This window comes from Nyctibius grandis, chromosome 18 (genome assembly GCF_013368605.1).
Source record: "Nyctibius grandis isolate bNycGra1 chromosome 18, bNycGra1.pri, whole genome shotgun sequence".
In the NCBI taxonomy this organism is placed as follows: domain Eukaryota; kingdom Metazoa; phylum Chordata; class Aves; order Nyctibiiformes; family Nyctibiidae; genus Nyctibius; species Nyctibius grandis.
This window is the reverse complement of record NC_090675.1, coordinates 3367700-3393970: the sequence shown is the minus strand read 5'-3', so window position 1 is coordinate 3393970 and position 26271 is coordinate 3367700. Positions and strand designations below refer to the sequence as shown.

General features: G+C 38.2%; 1 protein-coding gene and 1 long non-coding RNA gene across 4 annotated transcripts in view; one reads left to right on the top strand and one right to left on the bottom strand.

The window, feature by feature from the left end:
* CUX1 (cut like homeobox 1) overlaps window positions 1-26271 on the top strand; it is a 276370-nt gene that overhangs the window by 58008 nt on the left and 192091 nt on the right. The window lies entirely within an intron of this gene.
* Window positions 16577-25544, bottom strand: LOC137671930 (uncharacterized). Its single transcript, XR_011049466.1, has 2 exons — window positions 24748-25544; window positions 16577-17938 (listed from the first exon to the last, which is right to left on the bottom strand). It is a non-coding gene; the product is annotated as an uncharacterized lncRNA (long non-coding RNA).

Here is a 26271-nt window from a genome sequence, read left to right as displayed (position 1 = left end):
CTTTTCTATTAATTTGTATGACTCATGCAATTATCAATGGTCATTTAATACTATTATAAAATTGGTTTGTATCTTTAAAAATCTTCATATATTTAAAGCCTCAGCAGAATGCTAAATACATAGGATACTCTCCTTATTGAGTTAAAACATAACCATTTCCTTCTGTAAAAAAAAACAAAATTATAAGAACAGAGAAGTATGACTTACCTTGCAGGTTTGGAACCAAGATAATTATCTCTCCTTTAGGATAATATTTAGGAGCCATCTCTTCCCTTTCTGTGTTTTTGTTGACTTCATTTTCTGAAGAGGTTCTGTTTGCAAGGTAAATGATGTTTGTGGTAATCTGTACTACACGGGCTTGTTATTTCAAAAGCTAAATGATGTATTATATTATTATGGGACTTTTTGCAGAAAAATAATATAACTCCATGTCTTAAAATGTAATCTAAGAACTAGCCTTATGGAGTCACTTCGGTTAAATCAGATCAAACCTTATCCTGGAGGTCCCTTATTCATGAGTTCTCAGTAATTTTGTTGTCATTATTTAATACATATTTGATTTTAGCATATTCTAATTGTTAATAGGAAAAACATCAGTGTTTCTGACATGCTTTTCTATGTTATCATCTCATCTGCCTTTTCACTTTATTGAAGTGAGGGAACAATAAATTATAATTCACAGTTGTATTTTTCTAGGATTCTCATAAAAGTGACCTCTATTTCTCTGCACGTTGACCATTCGCACCACTACAATTACTAGACATCATTAATTTTTTTTAAAAAATTGTCTCTATTGGCCACACAAAAAGCTAAGCCAGAATCTCTGGCAGGTGGCATCTTCCCTGCTATTTGTTGTGCATGCACTACTTGATGCTCGTAGTGATTCTTGCTGTAGCTCAGTGCATTGAGGAACAGCATATCCAAGCCAGGAACGAACTGTTTTAACACGTAAGCCTTTCTCTAGTGTACCTGTGGCATTTTCCTGTGTTGCAGTATAGTTGTGAATATTCCCCTCACCTCCCCTAAACACTGAACTACCATCCTCGGTTCAGTGAAACGTCTGTTCTGGTTTGTTTTCCTAAAGGAAGCGATTTTCCTTTTCTCAGCTGGGAGAAGATGGCAGCAAAGGCTGCAGGTGGGCAGCAGGCTGTCGGCTTGCAGAACCTGCAGAATTCATTTTGAGATAACAGGACTTGAGAAAGGTCCTTTTACAAAATGAGTCCATATTTTGGGGATTATTGGTACGTAGGATTTCATGGACAACTGTGTGGCTGTACAACAGCATTTGTAAAGGTCTGAAATCTAGGAAAATAAATCCTTTGACCTGCAGAAGTCGTTACCTGCATTATGTTACTAGGCAGAGAAGTTTAATTTGAAGCATTTTCCTGAAACCACATGATCTAGAACCCTTTGAGTTACTGTCTCCGTCTCCATTTTCTTTAAAAAATATCCTTAAATCAATTTTCTATAACACATTCACCTCAAAAGTCGTTTTATAAAGCTGAAAATGTATGGGTGATTACTTTATTCAAGAGTTCCAAAAATACTCAAGAGGGAGACACATCTGATTCAATGGAACGTGTTAGAGCAGTTGAAGAAATTAATTGCTCTGAAGTCACTTGCTCCTAGTAATTTAGATTTATTCTATTTAAGCATTTTTCTGGTTAAACATGCTTGACAGTTGAAGAATGCATTTTTCTTCTAGCAGCAGGAGTTGCAGGTATTAGATTTCAGTCATGTCAAGGGTGCTGTATTCTCCATTGCAGAAAAGGAGAACGGGGGATATTTTTGGTATTACGGTGGTTTACAAAGGGACATACTTGTAAGCAAATATTTACAGATGAATCTCTCTTGTTGAACATTCAATGCTACTATGAATTTCTCCTGTCACTAAGAATGAAACAATGCAAAGCAAATAGTTTGTTTTCTCAAGTTGTACTTGCCTTTGCTTGAACTGTTCAGCGCTGACCCATTTGGAAGGTGGCCAGAGTGAGCGATCAGGGTAGGGGAAGGTTGGGGAGTGGAGGTCTGAAAGTGGAGAATGTTTTCAAGGTCAGAACTTGAAGGAAAAAAACTTGATCTTAGAGGGCATTTGTCATCCTTCCTCCTGAAGAATGGCTGCAGTTCAAATAAGTGAGCATGAAGAGTAATAGCGTGATTTGCTGAATGCATCATTGACTGTTTTTTAAGGGAAAATATTTCAATTTATTTAGCTGAAATAACTGGGCTTTTTCTCACTGCGGTACAAACAATTAAAAGCTATTTTTACATCCTGTGTTATGTTACTTATAAAGGTAAGTGTAAAACTGGGAATTTATATATAGGTCACACAAAGATAAGACTGAGTACTCGCAAAGCAAGTCTGAAGTTCAGTTCCTAAATTGCTTTGAGCCATTTGAACAATAGTTTGACTTGTTTTCAACATTCAACTTATAAAAATAACAGGCAAGCAAGATACCTGCTCTTCCTCCCTATGTTTATTTACCAAAAGAAGAAAGAATTAAACATCTTCAATTAGTACTTTTCCTTTTTACATTGCGAACAAATACGCTCTAGACCTACGTCAGTGCATCCACTGGACCACCTCAAAGTCAGTCAGGTGTAATTAAAGGAACATGTTGTTCTCATTAAAATTATTATGTTGTCATGAATAACTTTTAATAATAGTTGCCAGTTATGAGAGATTCTTTTCATTGCTCTGACAGTGGATAAGTGAAAAGTTGGATCTACTTGAAACAAGAGCAGAAACGATTAATATGTTCAGTGAAAATGCTCACAAACAAAATGACTAGGTTACAGGTGATAGTTGTAAGCTTTTTCTATTAAAAAAAACCAACAAAAACAACCCACAACTTTTTGCAGGACTTCTCTTTTATGGTCAATTTTGGATGAAGTCTTGAGGTAAATTTTTAGGGGGAGAATTGTTTGTAAAATGCTCTTAAAACCTATTTTCTTCCAGAAATTTTTAGTATATTTTGTTAAAACAAACAAACAAAAAAGGCAAGCTTCCTGGTAACCATTTTTAAGTAAATTAAATGACATATGAGAATTAGAGCAGCTGAGAGTTATTTTTATTTTAGAATTCTTTTTGCGTTAACACATCTGCAGTGTTGATGAATATATGGAAAAATGAAATTGTGCTTCTATCCTGCCGTGTCTCCAATGTGACAATAAATCAACTTTTTTTCCTTTTAAAATGTCTGGCCTTATAATTTATGTTTGCATAACCCATTACTAAATTCATAGTAGGTGTTTTGGTTGGCAGGCACAATTCCAGGGATTCAGTGGACCTATTTTAATACTGAGCTTTTGTTACTGTTCATAATTATGTGTAGAAATATATGTATTTTCTTAATTATAAAATCTAGCTTGCTTTAGCTTTGGATCTCGTCTTACTTCCTCAACACAAATTGTGCTTTAAAGCTTTGAAAGAATTAGTGCTTTTTAGACTTGAAAAAAGAAATGGCTTTACCGGGTTGTTTTTTGCCATGTTTGAAAAAACAAAAAGCACCAAAAAAGTAATAAAGTACAAAAAGTAAAATTGTGATGCATCCCTGGTGCTATTTATAATTTTTGAGGATTCTTTTATTTTATAGCCCAGTTGTAAATATTTATGCCAGCATCAAGACAGTATGCAAATAAAAGAAGTTTTATTAATAACCATTATCTGGACCCTGGTAATAAATATGTATGACTCACATAGGAATAAACCCACCCAATAAATATAAAAGCCATACAAAACCATTAACAATTTTTAATGGACTTGCAGATGGAATAATTTAATGCAACTGTAGTTACTCAGGTTCCAACTCCTGTAACTATTTCTCATCTGCTTGAAAGCTTTCATCTGAAATACATTGCTACCATTCATGATTCCACCTTGAATCTGTTTAAAACCATAAAATTGTGGTTTCACTATTTTTGAAGCGCTAATGCTTATTTATGTCTATATTTCTGCATTTTTTAAGTACAGAGGTGGTTATTTATCTGTTGAACATACACTGACTTTTTAAAAGGGAAGTTTTTATCGGAAGCAGCAGCACTAGAGCAGTGCTCAACAGTAAAGATGGGGCTGACTGGTCCACTGGGTTGGAAATTACTTTTATGCAGGTGCTTTGCTGGTTTTAGATGCTTCCCATAACACAGGAGTTACAGACGTGCTGCTTTCTGCACCAGGTTATACAGCCCCATATATTGGAGGAGCAGTTCATTCATCATTACTCTTAAAGAGTAAAGCTGTTAAGGACCAGCATGAGCACATGCCCTTCTGCCTAAAAAATGGGGTTTTATCTTTTCTTGTGATTCTCTGAAAAACAGCAAGCAATGAGAAACACCACCTGCTTCAGTTCAGAAATAAAAGCAATCCTGTTTGTTGAATTGGCTAATGTAGGTACAGCATCATCGCATCTTGTAAAAGCTTCTGCTGTGGTTTGCTAAATGTTTTGTTTCCTACTGGGTAAATAAGTGCTTTAAAGTATTAGGAAGTATGTGTCAGGTTTGTCAGGGGCAGGGGGCATCGCAGACCTTTTAATGGGCAGGGTATCACAAAAGAAATTCTTGTGTATAGCCTGAACGCTGATAAATGAGCTGTTCTGTGAGAAGAGGGAGTTGTAAACATTCTGGAGTTTTAGAAGCTCATTTTGAACCGGAGCGTTCATTTAGTGTGAGATAGTGCTGGGAGTGCTTTGTAAAAATGCCCGAATGTGTTAAGACTTCTCAGTCCTGTTTGTCAGAAGTGATTTGAGCACTGAAGAGCTGAACTCTTAACGTGCTTTCAGTGCACTTCAGGACATGTCTACACATGCAGCGGAGCTTTGCTAAGTCTGCTGCTGTGACCGTGGGTTTCAAATGCAGCTCGGTGTGTTCCCTGGCTGCTACCCTTGCCTGCCAGAAGCGTGCGGCCCCTTTCAGGCCCGCTGGCTGAGCACAGCTTTGGGGACTGTGCTGTGTCGCAATTTCAAAATTCCAGATCTCTGAAGGCTTAATCAGACAAATTAACCTGTTGCTGATTATCCCCTTTGCCTCTAACTCCTGCTGAGGAGCTGCTGAAGAACTGGAGTGGGCAAATAAGAAGCACTAGGTTTGTAGTGAAGATGAGAAGCTGGAGGTAGGCTTGGGGCTGCAGTCACCTGCACCAGCTTGGCAGGAGCCAGGTTACCCTGAATAACTGCAGCGACCAGCAGAATACCTAAATCCCCGGACCATCTTGACGTGCTGTCTGTTGCTCCATGTGCAAGCGTTGCAGGGCTTTCCTGGGCTGAGTGCTGCGCAGCTGGAGGAACTCCCATCGGATTTGCGCGTCCCGCTGGCACTTTGCAGTGATCCACTGTGGCTTTCTAGCAAAAAGCAGCAGAGGGGTTGGTGCTTGTGAGTGGACAAAGGTCTCGCTGACGGGCCCTGCGTGGGGGCCATCCTTACGCTGCTTCTACAAGAAGGGAAGGAAGAAAAACGCTCAGATTCTTGAAATGCATTTCTCTTCCATGTTAGAGATACAGAAAAAACACATTCCTAGCTTAAAAGGAAGAACTGACAACAGTAAAAGTTAGTTCTGTTTTGGCACAATTTTTCTCCTTGGTGTTCCGCTCCTCTCATCGTGCTGTGCCCTCTGTGGGGACATGTTGCGATACAGAGCAGCGGGTGTCCCGCGTGAGCAGGCCCCGTCACCTGCCTGGCTGCAGGCCTGACGGGAGGGGATGCTGGTGAGATCAGTGATATTATCAATCCTGTGAATGCTGAAACCTGGTTTAAAGTCAAGAGTTGAATGTGGACGCAGCACATTGCAGCTGTGCAGCAGTCCCCGAGTGTGACACACCTTTAAGCCATGCCATCTTACTGCGAACGGCGCGTTGCCTACAGTGTGCTCGGTTCATCCGTGCAGTTAAAATAAGGGCAGCAATAAAGAAATGAAGTGCTGCTTTGTTAGGAAAGGGAAGACATTTTTAGTCCAAAAAAATACAATAAGCTAACTGGTTGAAGTAGTTCTTCAATTAATGCTTGATAAAGCAATAAGCCAGTTTAAAATGTACTTTTAGTTACAGGAAAAGGCATATATTAAGCTCACCTGTTGAGAGGATTATGTCTGCTAAACACACTCATTTTACATGAGACCAAAATAGATCCTAAAAAAATTAATACTGAAATAGGTTTACAGCTAATAGAGATATTTTCTTCAGACCTGTTTTGTGGTGTGCTCATCTGCTTTTTCAGGAATTTTAAGCATTGAAGGAATGAAGTCAAAGCTGCTGCTTGTCTTTGAAATGGATGCCTCTTTGATCAGCCTCTGATCTCTGTACCCAGAGTTGTAGCAGCAGATTCAAACACTGATTGTAAAATTGGGAGACTAAAATGTAGCCACGACAGCTTCAAACACTCTGTCTCTCTGTCAGATTCAATGCACAGGACATTACCAGGAGTTAAAACGATGCAAAATTAAAGTAGCCTACTAAATTTACCTGCCATGGAGAATCCACAAAAGAGCTGCCACTTCTAATCCTTGAATTCGTTTCAAATTATTATTTTTTCAAATTGGACTCCCTGATCTCTTCAGCTCAAGCTGTTGTACAGATTTGAAAAGCTGTCTCTTCTTGTCAGCTCACTGGTTTAATAATAATAATATCTTACATTTATATAGTCCTTTTCATCCCACAGCTTCCGAAAGCGCTTTACAAGCTTTATATGTACAAAATCGTGCAACCACCTCTTGGGTGGCTGGTGCTAGTCAGCCAGAGAAGTGGCTGGCAGCTTGTTACCCTTGCCTTCCTCGTTCACTTAAAAGCATCAGGGAAAAGTAAAAGACATAGAGATGATGCTGGTTCCTCCCGAGGAGATGGTGCCTTCGTCTCCTGCGACTGGGAGGTAGAACCAGTGCAGGGATGTTCTGTCCACCCCGAAACTGGGGACACGGTAAAGAAAAACCATCACTACAGTCTCGCAACCCCAGAGCTAGTTTTGTTTTGTGATTGTTTTTTTATTTCAGTGTACTCATAGTCTGAAAAATACCTCAGTCTCTAGAATTCAGGGGAGCAAGAGGAGTAACTTTGCATAACTCCTTTCAAAAACATACATGTGAAAATGCAGATACCTTGAATATAAAGCAGGTATTTTAAAAAGAAATCCAAACCTTTATCCAAATATTCTTCCTCATCTGTTTTTTGGTGGAGACTGGATGGACAGCTAGTTCTAACCTGTCAGTAAATGCATTGCAGTGGTTTCTCTAAACCTCCATAAGCTGGGGATGATTGTGCAGAATAGATTTTTGTCAAATTAGTTCTAACTCTTGAGGTAATCGTTTCTGGGAGGAAAGAGGTATTGAAGTGGGGTGTGCACTGCTCGTTAGTGGAAGAGGCACGAATGAGTTGAGCCACTCTGATTTGGTTTCTGAAGGAAAAAAGGGCAAGAACACATTGATGGAGGTTTAGACACCATTAATACCATGAGACCAGTTTTCTGTAATGATTGATCTAGCTTATTTTTTTTTTCTTCTGTTAGTACTTCGTGTTACGTTTTTGTTCGGCTTCAGGTTTGCCCTTTTCAAGATTGCTGATGCTGGAAGGCAACTATATTAAAAAAAAAAAAAATCAGGCTCCTTTGTTCCTAAACTTGAGAGCCACTGACACATCTGAACAACATCCCGCTGTGATGTGTTCTTTTGCAACTTGGATCGTGTCCAACCTCATAACTTGTAAAAATTATCCCGAGTTTTGTGTTCTAGGTACCTTTAGAGACCGTTTACTGTGTTGAGATTCACATCAAATAGTCTTGCCTTCTTCCTTACCTACCATTTGGGGCTGTAGGGGATGTGAAGAGGAAAGCTTCTCTTCTGTGTGAAGGGAAGGGGTTTTACTTCAGTGGTTCTAGAGAGCCAGGAAGAGGGAAAGACAGAGTGAGAGACGTGGTCTCAGAGGCCTTAAAAATGTGGAAAAAAAGAAAGTGTACATCCATAGACACTAATGCTAATGGACACTTATCCTGTCTCTGGCTGTAAATTATTGAGATCCTGCTTCTATCTGGTAATGCAGCTTAATCAGAATCGGTTTTACTGCTCTGACCCCATAGGGAACCTTCTAATTTCATGTTTTTACATTTTGTCTAGTCACTGTACTGAGAATCTTGGTATCCAGCCTCCTGGTGGCATTTTGAAGAGACAGGCTCTTATATTTATCTAAAAAAACTGGTATCAGAAGGCTACAATTCGTGCCATAGCTTTTTCTGCAGTCCTTCAGTTGACGGTCAGCTGAGAGGACACAACTCGCACAGCAGTTTGCAGTCCCGCACTCTGTTCGGGACCTGGAATGATTGAACACATCCCTGTGTCATGACTTGCCGAGCAAAATTCCCCAAGGCAGACTAGTGCTGGGGGCCGTGCTGTGCAGAGGACCTCTTTCTTACAGCTCCTGCATCTTGCAGCCTTTTCAAGTTACAGCTTTTGTTTTTATATCTCCGTAAACAAGATGCCTGTGACGTTGCACATTGCCTCCTCGCAGCCTTAGCACTTGGTGGGTTTTTTTTCAGTTGCCTCATGGGCCACAACAGCTTTGTAGGCAGGAAGAAACTTGGAAATCCGCTCTACCCGTTGCTTTACATACAGGCATGTGAGTTGAAGGTCAGTTATCAGGACTGTCCAAATGCATGACCATGGCACAGCATTTTATAGGTTCTGGTGAAGGTTTTTTATGAGGCTGTGCAATATGGCATAGCATGAGGGCTCGCCTTACCTATCCCAACGCTGCCTCCGCCAGTGGGAGGTGCACATTTGACCCATCTTCTGTTATTCCATTAAGGATGGTCACTAATTTCATACTGTGCCAGTTCGAAGAGAACTTGATATAGTACAGATGACAAGGGGAGGCATTTCCACATCGGGTAGAGGCGGAAGGGTTGACGCTGCTGCAGGTCAATGTCCTTTCTGCCATTGAACTAAAAGGCACAAAGTCTTTGTGTAGTTTCCGAAAAGATTATTCCACTGCCGTGTTTAAATTCAGTGTTGGAAGGAGCCAGTGTACAACAGCACATTAATGGTGATACCCGAGATCGACACTATGGCATATTCTTTACCCATGCTGATGGCGGGGGGAACAGGGCTCATACATCTTTCAGTTCAGTAACTACCATATCTTTATTCTCTTAGCCTAGTCTGCAGGTTTCTTAAAGGGATTACACTCCTGAGCCTGGGACTTAAAGCTAGTTTTAATGAGTTTGATGAGCCTGTGTAGCAGACTTTCACAGAAGCCTGTCTGTCTAAATAGCATTTTTAATAGCAATTCCCTCTGCTCAGGAGATTAGCAAGCTTAATGCTTTGAGGGCTTCTTCCCCACTGGATGATGGCACATAAAGACAAGCTCTACTGAATGGTAATAGTCTTTGCCAAAAAAATGAGTCTCTTTAGACTTCAAGTTGCAGCTTGTTCTTTGTCAGCATTGAGGTGTGAAGAGTTGAGTGTGCAAGCTAAGTGCCGGTGGATGCTCAGCTGCATCTCTATTGGCTTTTACTCTAAAGTTGCTCGCCACAAAAGTAATCTGTGAGTTCTTATTGTTTACTTAAATTTCTGTTTAAATTCTTTAACTGTGAGCTAGTGGAAAGGCACTCAGATGCTCTATGTATATGTGTATATTTGTATATATATATTTATGTATATGTACACACATGAAAGTAGTTCTACTTATAGATGAAACTGGTGATGGTGTCTTAGAGCAAGTGTGCTACAGTATCTCTCCAATGGACATGCTTTTCTGGTAAATTCTGTGTCTCAACAATAGCATTAGCCCAGTTTTAGATGTGTGAATACATGTAAAATAAGTCTTAGAAAATAGCATCTGATAAGGAATTTTTTATGTGAGGAATAACTGGGTCAAATAGGCCAGTGTAGATGGTATGTTTCATAGGGTATTTGACTCTTAAAACCTATTGCTGGTCCAAAATGAAAGATTGCTGTTCTGTTTTGCAAATCCGTATAATTTTGAAGCAAGGAAAAAAGATTTCTGCATGCAAGATGAAAGAGATGCAACATGTTTTTGCGTGTGAGCTTTTGAAATATTAGAAGTATTTTGAGGAGATAGATTAGTTGGCAAAGTGCATGTTGTTGAACTGCTGTTCAGAAACAAAAGTAGCTTTTGATGGGTATGAGTGTTTTGTTACATTTTGTTTATCTGATCACATATTCATTTTTGTCACCTTAAAAAAGGGATTGTCCTTTCACAGACCTGTGATGAAAAACTTGGATAACTTTTCCAAAAGTCCCTATGGTGATGATGATGATGATCACACATTAAGTTCTTAGACACATTCAGTTTCTTCTTTTAAAAAAATACCTGCATGCTTCAGAATGCATTTAAGAGAGGAAGTTGGTATTTTGGGGCATTCAGGGGCATCATTGTCTGTTTTCTGCACTTATTCCTTTAAATTAAATAATCTTTTTAGAATGTGGCCTTTTTAAATGCACCACTACTTTATGCCTGTACATGTGACTCTATACAATGTAGAGGGGAGAGGAACTTGGAAAAATATAAGCTAAAATTTTGACACAAGTTGACTGTTTTCAGTAATAGTTCTTCTATTATTTGTATTATTTTCAGTTCTATAAAAGAGGGTGAAGAAGTGTTTTTTTTCCCTGTCAATACAAGTAAATGCTAAATGCTCAGATATGGCATCATCTGCAGTGTTTAAGAATAAACAGATACTTAAGTGCTAATAGCATCTCTAGGTTTCTTTCTTCCTTTAGCATGATGATTTGAAGGAAGAGAAAATGGCTCACAAGACCTGACTTGTTGCTGCCAAATAGGAAAGTCTGTAATTGAAACTTTGGCACTAGTTGCATGCCCCTTTCATAAGTATTTGCTTTTTACCTTGCAGGATTAAAAAAATTGGAAGTGAAACACAATCAGGTGTAGATGATGTTACATAAAATCTTATTGCCAAATCTGTGCTGTGAAGAAATAAAGTATTTTTATTGAAACTAATAATTTAATTTTACCAATGTACTGACTTTTTCTTGCTCTCAGAGTAGGAAAATTGGCAATTAGTATTCCAGTAACCCAGTCTTATGGAAGGATTTATCTGTTGTCAGATACATTATAATTTATATATTATATAAAGTCTAGTGTGTTCCATGCTTTGATATTCTTCAATCTGATCTTTTAAAATTTGTGTCAGGAATCAGAATTTAATGTTGGAATTAATTAAAGTCCAGAACATTCAACAGCTACATTTGGTGACTATAGAAGATAATAAAGGGATAACTAGTAAATATGTTGTGCTTAAAACATCCTAGGTTTTAATTCAGCTATTTAAGACCCTTGGACACAATAGTACTGAAGTGTCTGTTACTAAAAGTGGCACATTTTGTCTTGTGTTAACAGTTTCTAAAAGCTAAAAGATTGGCTTCTAAATGTCAGTGAAACATGGTTTCCAAATGGCAAGTAGATATATTTGTGGCTACTATGCTGGTGCTCCCCCTTTCCCCCCTTCTTATTTCAGAACAAATCCTGTGTTTCTTGTATGAATTTTATACAGTGATACACAATCACAAGTGGTGTCAGCAGCAGAATGGTATTTGTTTAATAGAAGATTGAGTAAAAAGAACCTTGGTGTTTGGTCTTGAGTACATTCACTTTATAAGCTTAACATTGTGGAGCCAAAATAAGAGAAAGGTATTTAAATCTATGAAAAAGAGCTATTTCTGAAAATTGTAGTGACTTTTATTAGATAAAAAGGAAATACTTACCTTAATATCAGTGGGTGGATAGAAAAAAAGATGCTTAGCGGGTAAAAATCATGACATTTATCTTTTTAAAAACAGGGTCTTGCAGGTTGGGATCTTTGGTTGGAGGCTTTCCAAAGCTGGATGACTAAGTAAGAAAAGACAACTCCCAAAGCTGCTGGGTGGAGTTCCTAGACTGGTACCAGCAAATTCCCAGAAAGGAAAACAATTGCTCCTTAATTGGAATTATTTAATCCAAAGATTATTCACTTATCAATACTCTAAAAATATCTTAAATAGTTTCCCAGAATTCTTAAGTATAGTAGTTGTTTTAATTGGGATAGTAGTTGTTTTAATTGGGATAGATGTATTCTCCTTGTACAGCGACGGTAGATGTACCATAGGATGCTTTTAAGTATTTCTTTAGTATTTAAGAGCAGACAGGGAGAAGAGAGGTAAACGAAATGGAAAATTAAAGGAGGTGCACCTTAGCACTGACTCTTGAACTGTAAGGAAAGACTGGGAAAGGTCAGAGTGGAATCTAAAACTTTCACTTAAATTTTCCAGGGAAAGTGTCTATTTTTCTAATATTTCCCTTTTTTTGTATTGCTGGACTGTGTAAAATTGCATTTTTGTGAAGTATTCGGATAACAAAGCCATACATTTTGCAGTACAAGTAACTAGACTTTTCTGGATGCCTCTTGTAGAGTGTTACGTATTCTGCTGAAGCTGGGGGTAGATGCTAGATTTTTATATACGACATGACGTAGTAAATCTGTGTGAAGCAGAAGCAGCAGTATGTATTGCTTTAATATCTGTAAAATGTTTTGTAGATAAACAGTTTTCAGACAGAACAGATTGGAAATCTGTGTCCTTGCCATCAGTAAATCATCATGCTTTTAAAATTTCAGCTGCACCTTTCTATTGTATTTCTCATGCACGAGCTAATTAGGAGGTAGTTCATGGTAAGTTGATGCGAACATTAGAAATCAGAGATTGTTCCCTGCACAAAATCAGTTACTTTCTTCAAAACAAAATTCCAAGGGTTGATAATTTATAAAATTTGAAATTTACCAAAAATATTAGGTGTAGAAATCCTTTTGATTGTGAAAAGCATCTTAATTACTTTGAGGAAACTTCTCGGTTGTATAAACTTGGTATTTTGTTGCACAAAATTTGCCGTTTTGTTGTTTGCTTTGTATTTACTGTTAAATTTTTACATTAAAACTGGATGTTAGATTCTTAGGCACTTACCTTGATTTGTTCCAAATTTATCCTTAGTGATGCTAGTAAAATGCTTTCTACCATATCCTTTGCCACCTTCTTTTGGAGGAAGAAATCACTGAATCTGTATCATGAAAGTCTTGTTTGGACTTTCAGGACAGATTCTTCTCCTGGGACTACTTAACACTTTGCGAACGCTATGTGTTTATTCTGGCCCTTAGGTTGAACCTGCTAGTATAGGAAACCAAGCCAGAGGCTGCAGGAATTCCCCGAAAAAACTTCCCTCTCATCTGTGAAAGAGAAATGTTTACCAGGGGCTGAAGCTTAGCAGCGTGATTATTGAGCAGGGAGAATGAGATGGCAGCGTAATCAATAGTGAACTTGCTGCGCAGAAGAGTTCGCATCCAGGACACCTCTGTGGCAGGGGAGATGGCTACAAGAATTAGCAGCAAAGTAGTTTTGCATTATTTTCAAAGTGTTTTCTTTGTTTACGGTAGTATTAGAATTGTTACGAACTAGAATTTCACAGGTAGCAGCTCTTAATCCAAGTGTTGTTAATATGCCTTTTCTTTCGCTCTCTTTTTGTTGCTTAGGAGCAGGCAGTGTCACACCTAACTTTCTAAATACCTGTCTACAAGTAGCACTGTCATTGAAAATATATATTGCAAATGCCTGTAGGATAAAAGTTTCCTTTTTATTTGCTGACCATCAAGATATCTCTTAGTGGTAATTAACCCTTAACCTGAAAAAGATTGGAGCTCGGTACGTTATCGATCAAGTCATAGTGAATGCTATATAAACCAGCAAGATTTTAAAAGGCAGAGATTTCACGTACAAGGATGTGTAATTTTCCATAGCTCGCAGGACAAGATAATACCTTGTCTCTTAGGAATTGTAAGCAAGATTGAGGAGTGCTCTGAGTACCAGATGGACTTAAATGATCTGTTTTTCAGGGAAGTGGAGTGCTTCCTCCTGGCCTACACATGCTGCATCAACGTCTCACTTCATTTTGCCATCTCTTTCCTCAACCCGTACCTTTTGGTATCGTGGTTTTGACTGATCAGATTAGTGTCTTCATGAGTCTCTTATGGGTCTACCTGTTCATTCATACAAGAGGTTAGTTTATGTACTGCAATACTAAGGCTTGTACTTATTCTGGCTGGTTCTCTTAAATCCATATAAAATAGCAAGTAGAAATGCACAGTAGAGGAAAAACAAACCTCTGGGTAGACTTTCTCTGCTGGTTTAAGCAGATCCAACTGCAGTGTTGCTAAAGGTCTCATCCCGCATTGCCCACGTATTCTTATCCCCTTGCTTGCGAATAGTTTTTACATTGATGCAATTTTATTTCTCTTTGTGCTTAAAAGTATGTTACTCATTTAAAGGCTGTCAAACTGATCAGTTATCTTTACGTGGGATTATTTGCACGTGCTTGTGTAACATGTTTCTCAAGACTCGGATCTTGCAGGATAAAACTCCCTGTAAAAATTTAACAAAATAAGTAGAGTTCCTGTGCTGTAATGATTCTTCCGCTTGCAGCAAGGGCATAGTCACTGTTTTCTACTCAGTCTTTTTTTCATCTGAGGAGACTGATTGTTCCTGGTTGCATTGAAAAAATCAGACAACCTCACAGCTTCTCCTTTCCCCTAATTTGACCCTAACTAAAGAAAGTTGCCTGAAGTTTTTGCTTTTCTCATTGACTGAAGTGAGCAGGTCCAAACAGGACTCTCAAATTTCACCAACTGCCTTATTCTGGGTTAGCTCCATCTTATCATGTGTAAGCCTGTTATTGGCCTCAAAGCTGCAAGTGCAATATTCCCCAAGTAGAGGTATTTGGGAATGTTTTTCATAAAAGAAATGTCTTGAAGTGCCAGTTGATCAAACTAGACTTTTCATGGGAAGATGTTTTGATAAAGTTTTAACTGGGAATGGTTGCTCCCAGACAACTCGTGCAACAGTGAAGGAAATGATCTGAGATGAGGAGGTCTGGGTTGGTGGTCTGAATGCTTGTCTGTAACAAGGGGGATTGGGGTCAGGATCCCTTTGCTTAAGGGATACTGTAGAATTAAACAAGAGTCATCCATGCCCTGCACGAATGATTTACTGCTGATCTACTGAATGAGTTTCTATTGTGAAAGCTTTTCCACTTGCTGTGCAAAGAGGGATTATGGCTTTAAGGTGAACAGCTTGCTCTCCTGAATTATAATTTCTGTTGGGAAGACTTTTTCGGAAACAGAGTCTAGTCCTGAAAACACAAGGACTCACGATTAAGGCAGTCACACTGGTTTGTGACAGTGACAAAGCAGACACTATTAGCTTCCACCTCTCCTCCCTTGTGCTTTACCCAATTTTGGAAGGCTGGGGAGAGGGTTGGTTTTTTCCTTTATTCTGTTTTTCCTTTTTAATACTGAAAAGTTTTGTGGGAAGGGAGAACTGCCACATATCTCTGCCTCATTGCATGCAGTAATGCTTTGCAGCAAACGTGGGATATGTAAAGGAGTACCTAATGGTTTTGCATTGCCATCTGTCCCTGGTAAAGACCACGAAGTGACATGCTTGAGGAAGTCCTAGCCCCCACGCTTTGGATGAGACTGAGGGAGCAGATACACTGCATGCAGAATCTTTGAATCAAAGAACAGGAACAAAGATGAAGAAATTCCAGAGCAATTAACTTGTGCAATATTTAAATTATTTTTAATCATAGTTTTACCTCAAATTATAATTTAAGATATATCATGTAATCACTAGTAATACAAAATGAAAATGGAAAGGGCATGTTCTTTCTTCTGAATGTTCTCCATATAATAATCAGCTAATAACTCTGACTGCTTTAATTCAAAAGTTCCACTTACTCAGTTTTTAAGTTGGCAGGCTGCTTTTTAATTCTTCTGTTCTAATTTGTTCTAACATGTATGAAATACATGTGTTAATTTGAGTAAATACAGTAAAGTTAATCAAAGGAAATGATTACAGAAGGAACCCAAGAGGGTAGCTAGTTATTGCTCAGGAAGGAGTTCTGTAGTTCTGCCAAATTAATTAAATACTACTAGTTAAAATCAAAGGGTAGTGATAAGGATCTTGTAGAATTTTGGGTACAGGTGACTTGTTTTAACGGATGAAAGGATGACCCTTTGGATGAACAGATTCTTTTTTGTTTCCTTGTAAAAACCTAACAGGTTATTTATTCTTGATGTCCTGTTGCACTTTTAACTCTGAATTTCCATATGGATTTCCCTTAATGGGCCAAGCAGTAAAGTTCTTTTGCCTCTCTCACATAATGCTTCAAGGTTGCTTCACTGGAGGCCCATGTGCTCATCGTATCTCTGCGTCACTGCTCAGTGTCCCCACTCTCTTAAGAGAGCTATAATTAACTTGCAAGGTGCTAGTCAGAGGGTTCGGCAAAGTGCCGAGAAATCAACCCCAATTACTATATTCACGTTGTCAGTAATGCCCACTTCACAGTTTCTACTAATTTGAAATGGCAAGTCCCAACTTCCCGTAACAAATTACCATTTTTACACCGTTCTTCTATTTTCTGCTTCTTATTCTGTTATTTTGACTCCATTAAATTACTGTTGTAAGGAGAGTTACAGATCATCCCAGAAAATTCTCATCAGGTAATTGCAGTGACGCCATATAAATATAGTAGATCCAGAGTTTTGCAGCTTGTTTTTAATACAGTTTAACACAGACCAAAGAGGGGCAAAAAAAAAAAAGGTGGTATTTAGGATTGATCAAAACTGTGTATGCTCTTAAAAGAAGATTCTTGTTGGGGGAGTTAAATCAGTACTGCAATTGGAAATACGTTGAGAAACTTGACTTTTTCTTCTCTGTCCTCACTTTGCATACACTGCCTTTCAGATTGTTGCATTTGCTGTCCCGTTCGATGCCTGGTTTCTTACTTAATTCTTCATTTCTTTTTTTGGCTTCTCTCAAATGGGTTTTCTCAAACATTCCATAACCAGAATCAAATGTTACAGGGAGTTGGAACAAGAAATTATTAACTTAATCTACATGACAGAATCGTGCATTTCAAAGTATTTTTCGGATTTCAGTGCTTGTAGTGCAGGTGGCAGAGGCATAACCTGCTGTAACCTCTGGCATTTTTCTCATCTGGAGGATGGAGTCTGCAGTTGTTAGATGTGCTCTGAAACACCTTGAGTGGGATGATGGCTCTCGCAGAGGAGTTATTTCTGTGATCTGTGCTTCTAAGATCCTGCCAGGTTGATCCGATCCAGCTTTTATCCTTCAGTATTCAACAAATGTGATTATCTCTTTTTAGACTTCTTTCACTCCCATAATGAGTTCCTGGTTTGTCACCTATTAATAATCTGATATGGAGAACTGAATTAATATGTTCCCCTGTATTTCTCTAAACATTAGCTTAAGGGCTAGATCATTGGGTAGGAAGTATTTTAATTCAGTGGCTTCATGTTCCTTAGTAGATAGTGGTTTTGACAAGAAGATTGGTTATGTTGGTAGTTCATTGAAACACATTCACTGGTGGTTTTTTATGGTTGTAGCTTACTTTGAATTCCTATGTAACATCCTTATGAGTAATACTTGGGTTTAATTCCAACAGCAAAAATAAATCTTGTATTTTGATTATAAGTTCCATTGGCTACCATTAATGAAACTACCATAACTACTAGAACTACCATGTTTTTCACTCTGTTGTTAGCCAGAGTTGATGAATTGAGTGGGCATGAAATGCAAAATTTTCACCCTGCAAAACTTTTAAAAATTAAATGTTTTCACTTTTCTTGATTGGCACAATAGTAATACTTTATAAAGAAATAGTGTTTTATACATATATATATGTGTGTGTGTGTGTGTATATATATATAAACCCAACAAAAAACACAGACCCCCTTCACACCTCCTCATATTTGCATTTGGCCTGTGCGCAGACAGCCGGTAGTGTGGCGACCAGGATGTTTTTCTGGTCTGTGGCATTCTGCAGTTCAGGTTTTTGCCTTGGTTAACTCCGAGTAACTTCTTGTTGCAAAGCGCCAGTTCCTGTCAAGCAAATTTAGAACAGTGCTGTTAAAGATCTGTTTTTAAAAAAGATTGCAACTGATTAGTTTCAATAAAGCTACCTTGTTAGCCCAAACTGGCCATGGCCTGGTACATTTATTGGCATTTTCCTTGTTAGCAAAGCACTTTTTGGAGTACCTCATTGAAAGTATTGTAGAGATGACCAGGAAAATTTATTCTGCAGTAAGTATTCTGAAGTAATATTTCCACATTCTTCTGTCCTTTTTAATACAGTAAGTAACTGTATTTTGTCCGACAGTTTTTCTCTTTTGCTACTAATATCATCATAATTTTGTCCTCATTGACCAGATTAATCTTTCTCACTGATAAGTGGCAATTTATGGTGAGGAATATGAAGAATATTATCAGAATTCCAAAATATATATGTATTTTATATATATATATATATTAGCCTTTGGAGCTTCATAATCTAGGAGGTCCTGAGATGACCTATTGAGAAGATGATTTTTTCCCAACTGCAACTTTGCCCAGCCAGCTGCCGTTAGGGAAGCCATTTGCTTATTTGGTTTGAAAGCTTCACACACCGGTGACTGAACTCCTGCAGCGGAGTATCGCTGCTCCCCTGCTGTGTGATGTCCTGAGAACAGCAAAGAATGTCACACACTTCGTAAAACAGAGTAACAGTATTTCATACTGACTGGCTGCTGAAAGGGTCGTGATTGAAAACGTGAAATAACTTTTCAAGTGCTGGTTCCTTCTACTGTTTTCTTTTTGTCCTCGTTTTAATGATGTTTGAGAATGGATGGCTTTTATTCGAAAGGAAATTTTTCAGTAGAAATGCAGCACACTGTAGAAACAATAGAAAGTATGCATAAAATACAGAGATGTTTTTAAAAGAGAAGAAGGTGGTATCTCAGATATTAATGAGTGCTGTACATAACACATTTAATAACAAATAACATTTGAGTGGAGGCAGGAAGAATTTTTCTTCAATTTTAGTATCACTTGAATCATTTTTGTACACTGGTGATTGTATTCAGTACTTCACGCTACCCTCCCTCCAAATCCTTTCAAACTCCATCATGGTTGTATCCAGTTGGAAGAAAATTATTTACGTGCAAGTTCAAAGCTCTGCCTGAGGTCATGGCAGTAGCTTGGTGACAATTCAGATCAGGATTTGGTTTCCCTCCTATTTTTAACTTGATGTTTTATACAGTCAAAGCCACGGTTAGATCTGAGGGACGTTGCGCGGGGGCTGGATGATCGCAAGGTGTGAAGCAGTTCCTCCTCAAACTGTTAAAGCAAAGCTGCATTGGAGGTCGGACAACATGACTTGTCTCTCTGTCCCATGCCCTGGTTTCAGCAGCCTGATACAGCAGCTGAGGACCGGTACTGAGTGAGGCTGAATGAGGTCTCCATGAGGACTGTGGCTCTGCATGGCTGTTTCTGGAGTGATAGTTGTTGCTCGTGGCTGGATGGTGGGTGGAAATGGAGAGAAGCTGCAGTTGGTGTTTCAGTTGCATTAGTAATACAGCTTTTGCTCATCAAGCGGTTTGATGGTGGGAACTTTTAAGTTGTTTTCCTTGATTGTGGTTTATTCAGAAAGTGAGTTTGGGTAGCTGTGATTTACTATGACTGTCATTAAAATCAGTCTTATTTTTCAGGATCCTGAAAACCGTTTACATTGCAAAAGGTATTTTCGGTAGTAAGTAATGTAGCTTTCCCCCTCTGTGAGCAAGAGGCCTGTATTTCACTGTCCACAACAAATCTTGCTTTACTTTTTAAAAAAGGAAAGGGTTTTTATTTTTTTGGCAGACCAAACGTGGGTTTTTCACATACAAAGACAAACTGCCAGAATAACCCAACCATGACTCGCTGAGTATTGGGACCAGCGTTAAGATTAGATACTGGTTTGTCAACTTTACCGCAGCTCATTTAATCTGGAAGTTGAATGATTGCTGTAATCTCTGATTCTAGACTTATTTTAGCAAATAAGAGATGAACAGATTTTAACTGGTTTTGACCATGGTCCATAAAATGAACCTTAAATAGCTCAATTGGATTTTTATCTACTTGGCTGTGGCTCTGTGGTGAAGGCTGCGGCCAGAAGCGGTGGTCCCTTTTGGAGGGACTGGCCTTCTCCCTGCCTGGCCACGTGCTGGTGCTCTATTGAGAAGGATTTCACATCCAGCTAACAAAAAAATCATATGGAAGAGATATTTGTTTATGGAGAAATTGTGATGGTGTGCAACACGACAGGAATAAAGTGTTGCTCTTTCCTCTGAAACTGATTATAAAGAGGGTGGAGTTTGCTGCAGTTAATTTTATGTGTTTTTAAAAGTCGTACTGTTTTTTTCCCTTCCCTGTTTGTTCTTACTTGATTTTTGGGAGGATTCAGTTTTTGCTATTTAATTAGTAGGGAAAATATCCTCCTTTCTAGTCTTGCATCATATATTAGATCCTTGTTCTGACATGGTGGAGCTTGTGGACCCTTTTAAGTATAGCTTCATTATTTATAAGGCATTAATCAGATTAATTTCGTAATAGTTTCCTGCTAATCCTGCCATTGTTCCTTAACTCAGAACTAACGAAAGCACAATTTTAATACCCTTTTAGTTGCTACAACATCCTTCTATTATCGGTTATATTTTTATTAGAGAGTACTTTCAAACAGTTTTCTAAAATCTTAAAATGATTGAGCAATATCTTAAAATTATAGCACTTTTACTACTGATAAAAGGACAATTTATCAAGCAAATCCTCTTTTTATTAAAATCATGTTTCTTTGTCAGTTAAAATTTGTAGGAGTTTTCCTGTTTCTGTATAATCCCAGTCCTTGTGCCAACTCCATTTTTTTCTGGCAGTGATAGTGAGGCTCACTTAAAAACGTGTTTCATTTGTGGAAAATGTCCTTTTGCTGATCCTGGTAGCATTTACAGTAGAAGTGCTTAACATACTGACATGCAGCAATAAACACCAAAATCTTAATCACTTGAATATTATTTTGCTATTATTGAAGAAACCTATGTTTGAACATCACTTCATTAGCTTCAGTTTGCAAGGGGCCTCATTTCTAAGATCTTTTAATGAGGTTAATTATTTTTCTGGTATCTTTTTCAGTTCTGTTTTATAAAGTACTTTTCTGTTACCTGAAACTGAAATATGCCATTCAGGAAGCTTTGTGACATTACATAGCTTAGAACAGCAACTTTGTCTAGTGATAGTGTTAAAAGCAAAAAAATAAATCCCTGAAAGTTAAAAAAGGAAGGAAAAAAAAAAAGGTTGTCTGATTATCTGCATAGACAACCACATTGATTTCATTTTTTCTTAACTGCTGTTCATCTCATCTTCAATAGCATTTTAAATACTCCAATATAAATGTATATACAATTACAAAAAGGCTATTATAATCAAAATCTAAAAGTCGTCAAGCAGATTTCTGAATTGCTGTACCTAAAAAGTACATTATTTTCAATGATGATGAAAACTTATTCTTTTTGTACCAGAAAGGGTGATGGGGAACCGCTTGCATGCAGCCGAAGAACAGACTTTTGCTCAATAGCTTAACATGATAGGGTCATTGAGATGTCAATTACATATTTGATATTTATAGAGCACTTTTGTTCATGGAAGATTCCTAAGTCTTTCCAAGGTGCTACCACATGCATATGAGAAGATTAATATATTATTTTTCATTTTGAAATTGGAGCGGTTTAGAAATAGTATGTATGCTCTTCTGTTAAATGAGTACTAGTTTCATAAAAAGACTGACTGAGATCGAGGGGACTGTAGGGTTTGCCTGGAGTTGTCACACGAGGTTTTTCTCTGGACGGCGTATATCGGAATAATTTTCTTTCTGGGTAGGGGCTTCCCTGAAGCAGTTACCATGCTTCTGATTTAACTTATTCTTGTAACTGGTTAATGAGAGAATGAAAGTTTAAAAAGCACTCACAACTCATTTCATTAACAGCTTATCTCCCCCTAGAAATTGTATCTATATTCTACTTCTGAAGCACCAAATGAAACATCATTTTACAATCCCATCATGTGTGGTTCCTAAATCAGGATAGGTTTAATTGCTTTGAAGGAGCTCCACAAAAATGTATGCGATTTGAAGGAAGCATTTTTTCTGATTTTGGGGGTAGACTCATTATGTCAGCAGTAGTTACTGATCTATTAGAGTTTGGTTTATGTGAAAGACCTACAGTAGAAGTGCTGATCTCTTGTAGTCGTGCAAGTTTTCAATGCTTTCTGTGAACAGCAGTTGAATAGATGATCCTGGGGTTGGATAAGATCTAGATCTGTTAGAAAGGATACTGTATTACATGTAGTTTGTCAGGGGGTTATTTTTTGCATTTTTGCCTTCTAGAGTCTTGCTTTGGATCTTCCAAGTGAATAAGTCTTCGCTGTCTTTCCTTGGCAACCAATTCATTGCCTAAAAGAGTTTTTGCATATTGCATTTTACATGGTCCAAAACCGTTCGAGTTGCTATGTGCGGTTAAACGGGTTAAAGTGTGGTTGTGTTATACTGGCACGCAAAGCATTTCTCTAGACATGTGGAAAATGCATATATTAATATTCTTTGTTCTTGAGGATCAAAGCTAGTATGTTAGCAAAAACTTCATGTCTTTTAACCTGCTGGTTAGTCTGTAGGTATGTATTCTTTCCTGCTTAATAGCAACGAGCTACGTATATCTCTCATGCTCATTTTAAGATCACAAAGCAGTTGTTGATATTTTGGCACTTAAAAGTGTCTTGAATGTCTTTTTCTTAGAAGGAAAAGGTTGGTAAATTAGTTTTCTCCACAGCAGCGTCAGCAGTACCACTGGAGGTGCTACATGGGGTCCTGGAAATGCAGAAAACCCAATTAGCAAGAGGTCTTGAGAGAAAGGAGGGAAAGCAGGTAGTTCTGGGAGACCATAATTAGGGCAGGTTTTATAAATATTTTTGTGTTTCTAAAAATGCCATCATGTATTATCTCAGTCAGTCATGACAATAACCAGCAGCAGGGGAGAGAGGAAGGGGAAGTGGAGGGAATTAATATACAGACCAGTAATGTGGCCATTCCTCTTTTTAAGAAGAGATGCTTAACTAGATGAGCAGCTTAACTAGAGCAGTAATAAATATCACAGCCTCTGTTTCTTTTTCCTACAAGTAAGAAGCTAGTAGGAAATTACAACTTAATATAGGAAGCCTCCAAAAGGCCTGATGTCCTCAGATCTTCATGTTAAATCATGCTCAGAATTTTACAGTTTGGAGCAAGTTCTGTGCCAGAATCCTAAATGCTTCGTTGTGAAAGCAGATTTTCCAAGTGAGAAAGAAGCACGGTCCCAGATTCATGATGAGACTGTTGCAAGGAACTGCATTGTTTTTATGGCTTCATGTGCTTTGGCTCAAAATGTAGAAATCAAACAAGAGATTCTGCTTCTTGTTATACAGGTGCATGAGTCAGCTTCTTGTTTAGTTTTTAAAAGCCTTTTCAATTGTGCAATAAAATAATGTTGAAATGCATTTTAGTACTGAACATGTTGTTTCTCTAAAAGCTTCACTTCAGTTGTCTCTAGAATTATTCAATTTTCCATCCACACAGTGACGATTATCTACAGTAGGAGTTTATAGCTTGGCACCCAGATTTACCAAAGCACAACACAAGGTAAATTCTGACTATGCAGCTTAAGGTCAGATTGTGCTAATGAAAACAAAAGTGACCAAAGGAGACCTTTGTGCAAATATTGTTGTTCCTAATGCTGGTCCCAGGAGGCAGGAACACTTACTGGAAAGGTCTAGGTTAGAAGCAAAGGAAAATGAGATTCTTGCTGTTAGGATGTCCACAAACTCTATGAGGAATGCATTACCCCGCCGGAGCAGAAAACTGTGTTTTATGTAGTGTGTAAAATTAGATTGTTTTCATCTTCTATTTTACAAAAAAAAGCCCACCTTTAAAATAGACCTTGTGTTTAAAAAAACCGCTTTCTCTTTACCTTGAGTGGAATATTCTAGAAAGTGTGCCTGTCTATAAATTATGCTATTAGTCTTGATTTTCTTCTTGTATGACTGAAGCAATTGTTTCAACTTTAATTCAGGTTTATTAAATCTAGAAGGTACAAAGTATCAAAGAAGCATGAAGCTTCCCACTCCTTAATGATCTTGCTTCCTGCCAAAAGTGCATATTCTTCCACTGCATCTTCCCTGTACGTGACTGCAGGTTTAAGTTCCAATTATCTGTTGCTTAGCTGAGAGCAAATAGGTTCAGGGAGTTTTTCCTGCCAGATTCAAAACATTAATGCTTTCAAAACAAATAAATTCATTTTTCTTCCAATTAAAGAAAGAAGTCATTCCTCTTAGAGCAAGGCATGAGAAATTGCAACCCCGTCATCATGGTGATGAATTTTAGGGTATAGAGCCTTCCTCCAAGCACTGTGATATGCTTTAAAAAGGAGCATTTGGGAGAAAATAAATGAGCTTCATATTGCACTTGAGGAATTAACTTCCATTTTAGTGGTGGAAATTGGAAACACCAATATAGTGAATCAGTAGAAATCAAGTAGAGAAAACAGGACATGGCTCCTTGCTTCCAGATATTTAAGCATTACAGTTTCTGTGGAGAGAGGAAGTTACTTTTATACTTCTGTTGGACTTTTCTGAAAAGCTTATTAGCAAAGTGGGTTAAAAATTGTCTCTTCTCTACAAGTTTTGGGCTGCTTGTTTTAGTGTCAATATAGGATGATCTGCTTAGGGATGTTAAGCGTGTACAGAATGCGTGGCTTTGGTATGGAACAGAGGGGGAATCAGCACTTTGAATTAACCATACGTGTTAAATGGAGACTTACCTAGTGCTTTATTTTTTAAAGAAAAGCTGGGCTGAACAGAGGCTCAGGAGGTTATCTGGTCCATCGGCTGCCTTGAGACAAGCTCAGCTATACCTGACAGATGTTTGTTTAACCTCCTCTTAATTCCCCGTGTTGATGGAGGGTCACAGACAGTTGTTTCCAGTGCTTTTAGATCTTCTCCATTACAGAACAGCCCCGATGTTTAGCCTTAAAGGTGCTGTGCTTTTAAGTTTGTTTCTCCATATTCTGTCCACAACATGGAGAACAGATTACCGTCTGCCTCTTTGTAGCAGTGGTTTGCATTTTGAAATACCATCTTCCCCATCATCTTCTCTTTCCTAAACTAGGAATTCTTTTATTCATTTTAAGCAGTGATTATCTTGAAGCGCCCCATGCTTTGTTTTCCAGTTCCTTCTTCATCGCAGAACTGCTGCTGTCACTTCCTCGCCTGGCTTGTGCTTATGCCTTAGCAGGGATGCTGGTTTCATTAGAGAAATGATTCCTGAACAGGCTGAACTGCCCTCGTGTCTTGTCTTTCCTGCAGATGATGTTTCCTGGGCCTCTGATCATTTCCACTGCTTTGGATGTTCTCAAATTGAGCGATATCATTTTTGAAATGCAATACCCAAAGCCAGCAAGGCCTCAGCTGGAATACTTTGCCCAACACTCACTAGAGCAGAAGAATTATTTCACATCTTATTGGCTATCCATACGGGTTTGCTCTTCTCAGTACGATATCTTCCTCCTTTGAAACAGAAGGACGCTGTTGAGTCATGTTCAACTTGCAATCCAGTATTATCCCCAGATTTTTTTTTTTTTTTTTTTTTTTTTTTTTTTGCAGAACTGCTGAGTACCCAGTTGTTCCTGCTAAAGTGCAGTCTTTTACGTTAAACATATTTCTGTTGAATCTTGGGGTTTGGGGGTTTTTTTTGGTTGTTTTTTGTGTTTTTTTTTTTTCCAGTTAATTGTTTCAGTTTGTAAAGTTCATTTTGAATTGTAATCCTGTCATCTGTCATTGTTTCTGTTCACACCAGGTTCCTGTTCTTTGCAGATTAAATAAATTTATCCTCTGTCACAAGGTTATTGGTGACAGTTGAGTGGGGCCAGATCCAGGTCAGACACTGGAGGAACCTCTCTCAAAACGCCATGTGGTTTGATAAGCAGCTACTGATAACTTCTCTCTGGATGCCACTTTGTGGATGGCGCTACCCAGCCCACCTGATGTCTAACCTAGGGAGGTGGATCTAGACCAGGTTTCCTTAGCTAACTTAAGAGTGTGCTAAGTGAGACTTTGTTGAAGCCTTCCTCAACTCAAATTGTGGCATTTCCTGCTTTTTCCTCAGTCCTTTAAGCTCCTGAGCATCTCAAAGAAGGAAATCAGGTTGCTTTAACATGGCTTTTTTTGTCACAATTTCGAGCTAGCTGCCAGTTTTATTCGAGGTGCTTACAAGCAGGTGGTTGGTTGTTTTAGATTTTTTTTATTGCTGATAAGGTGTCCAGCCTCCCTGTCTTCTGCTGCTTTTT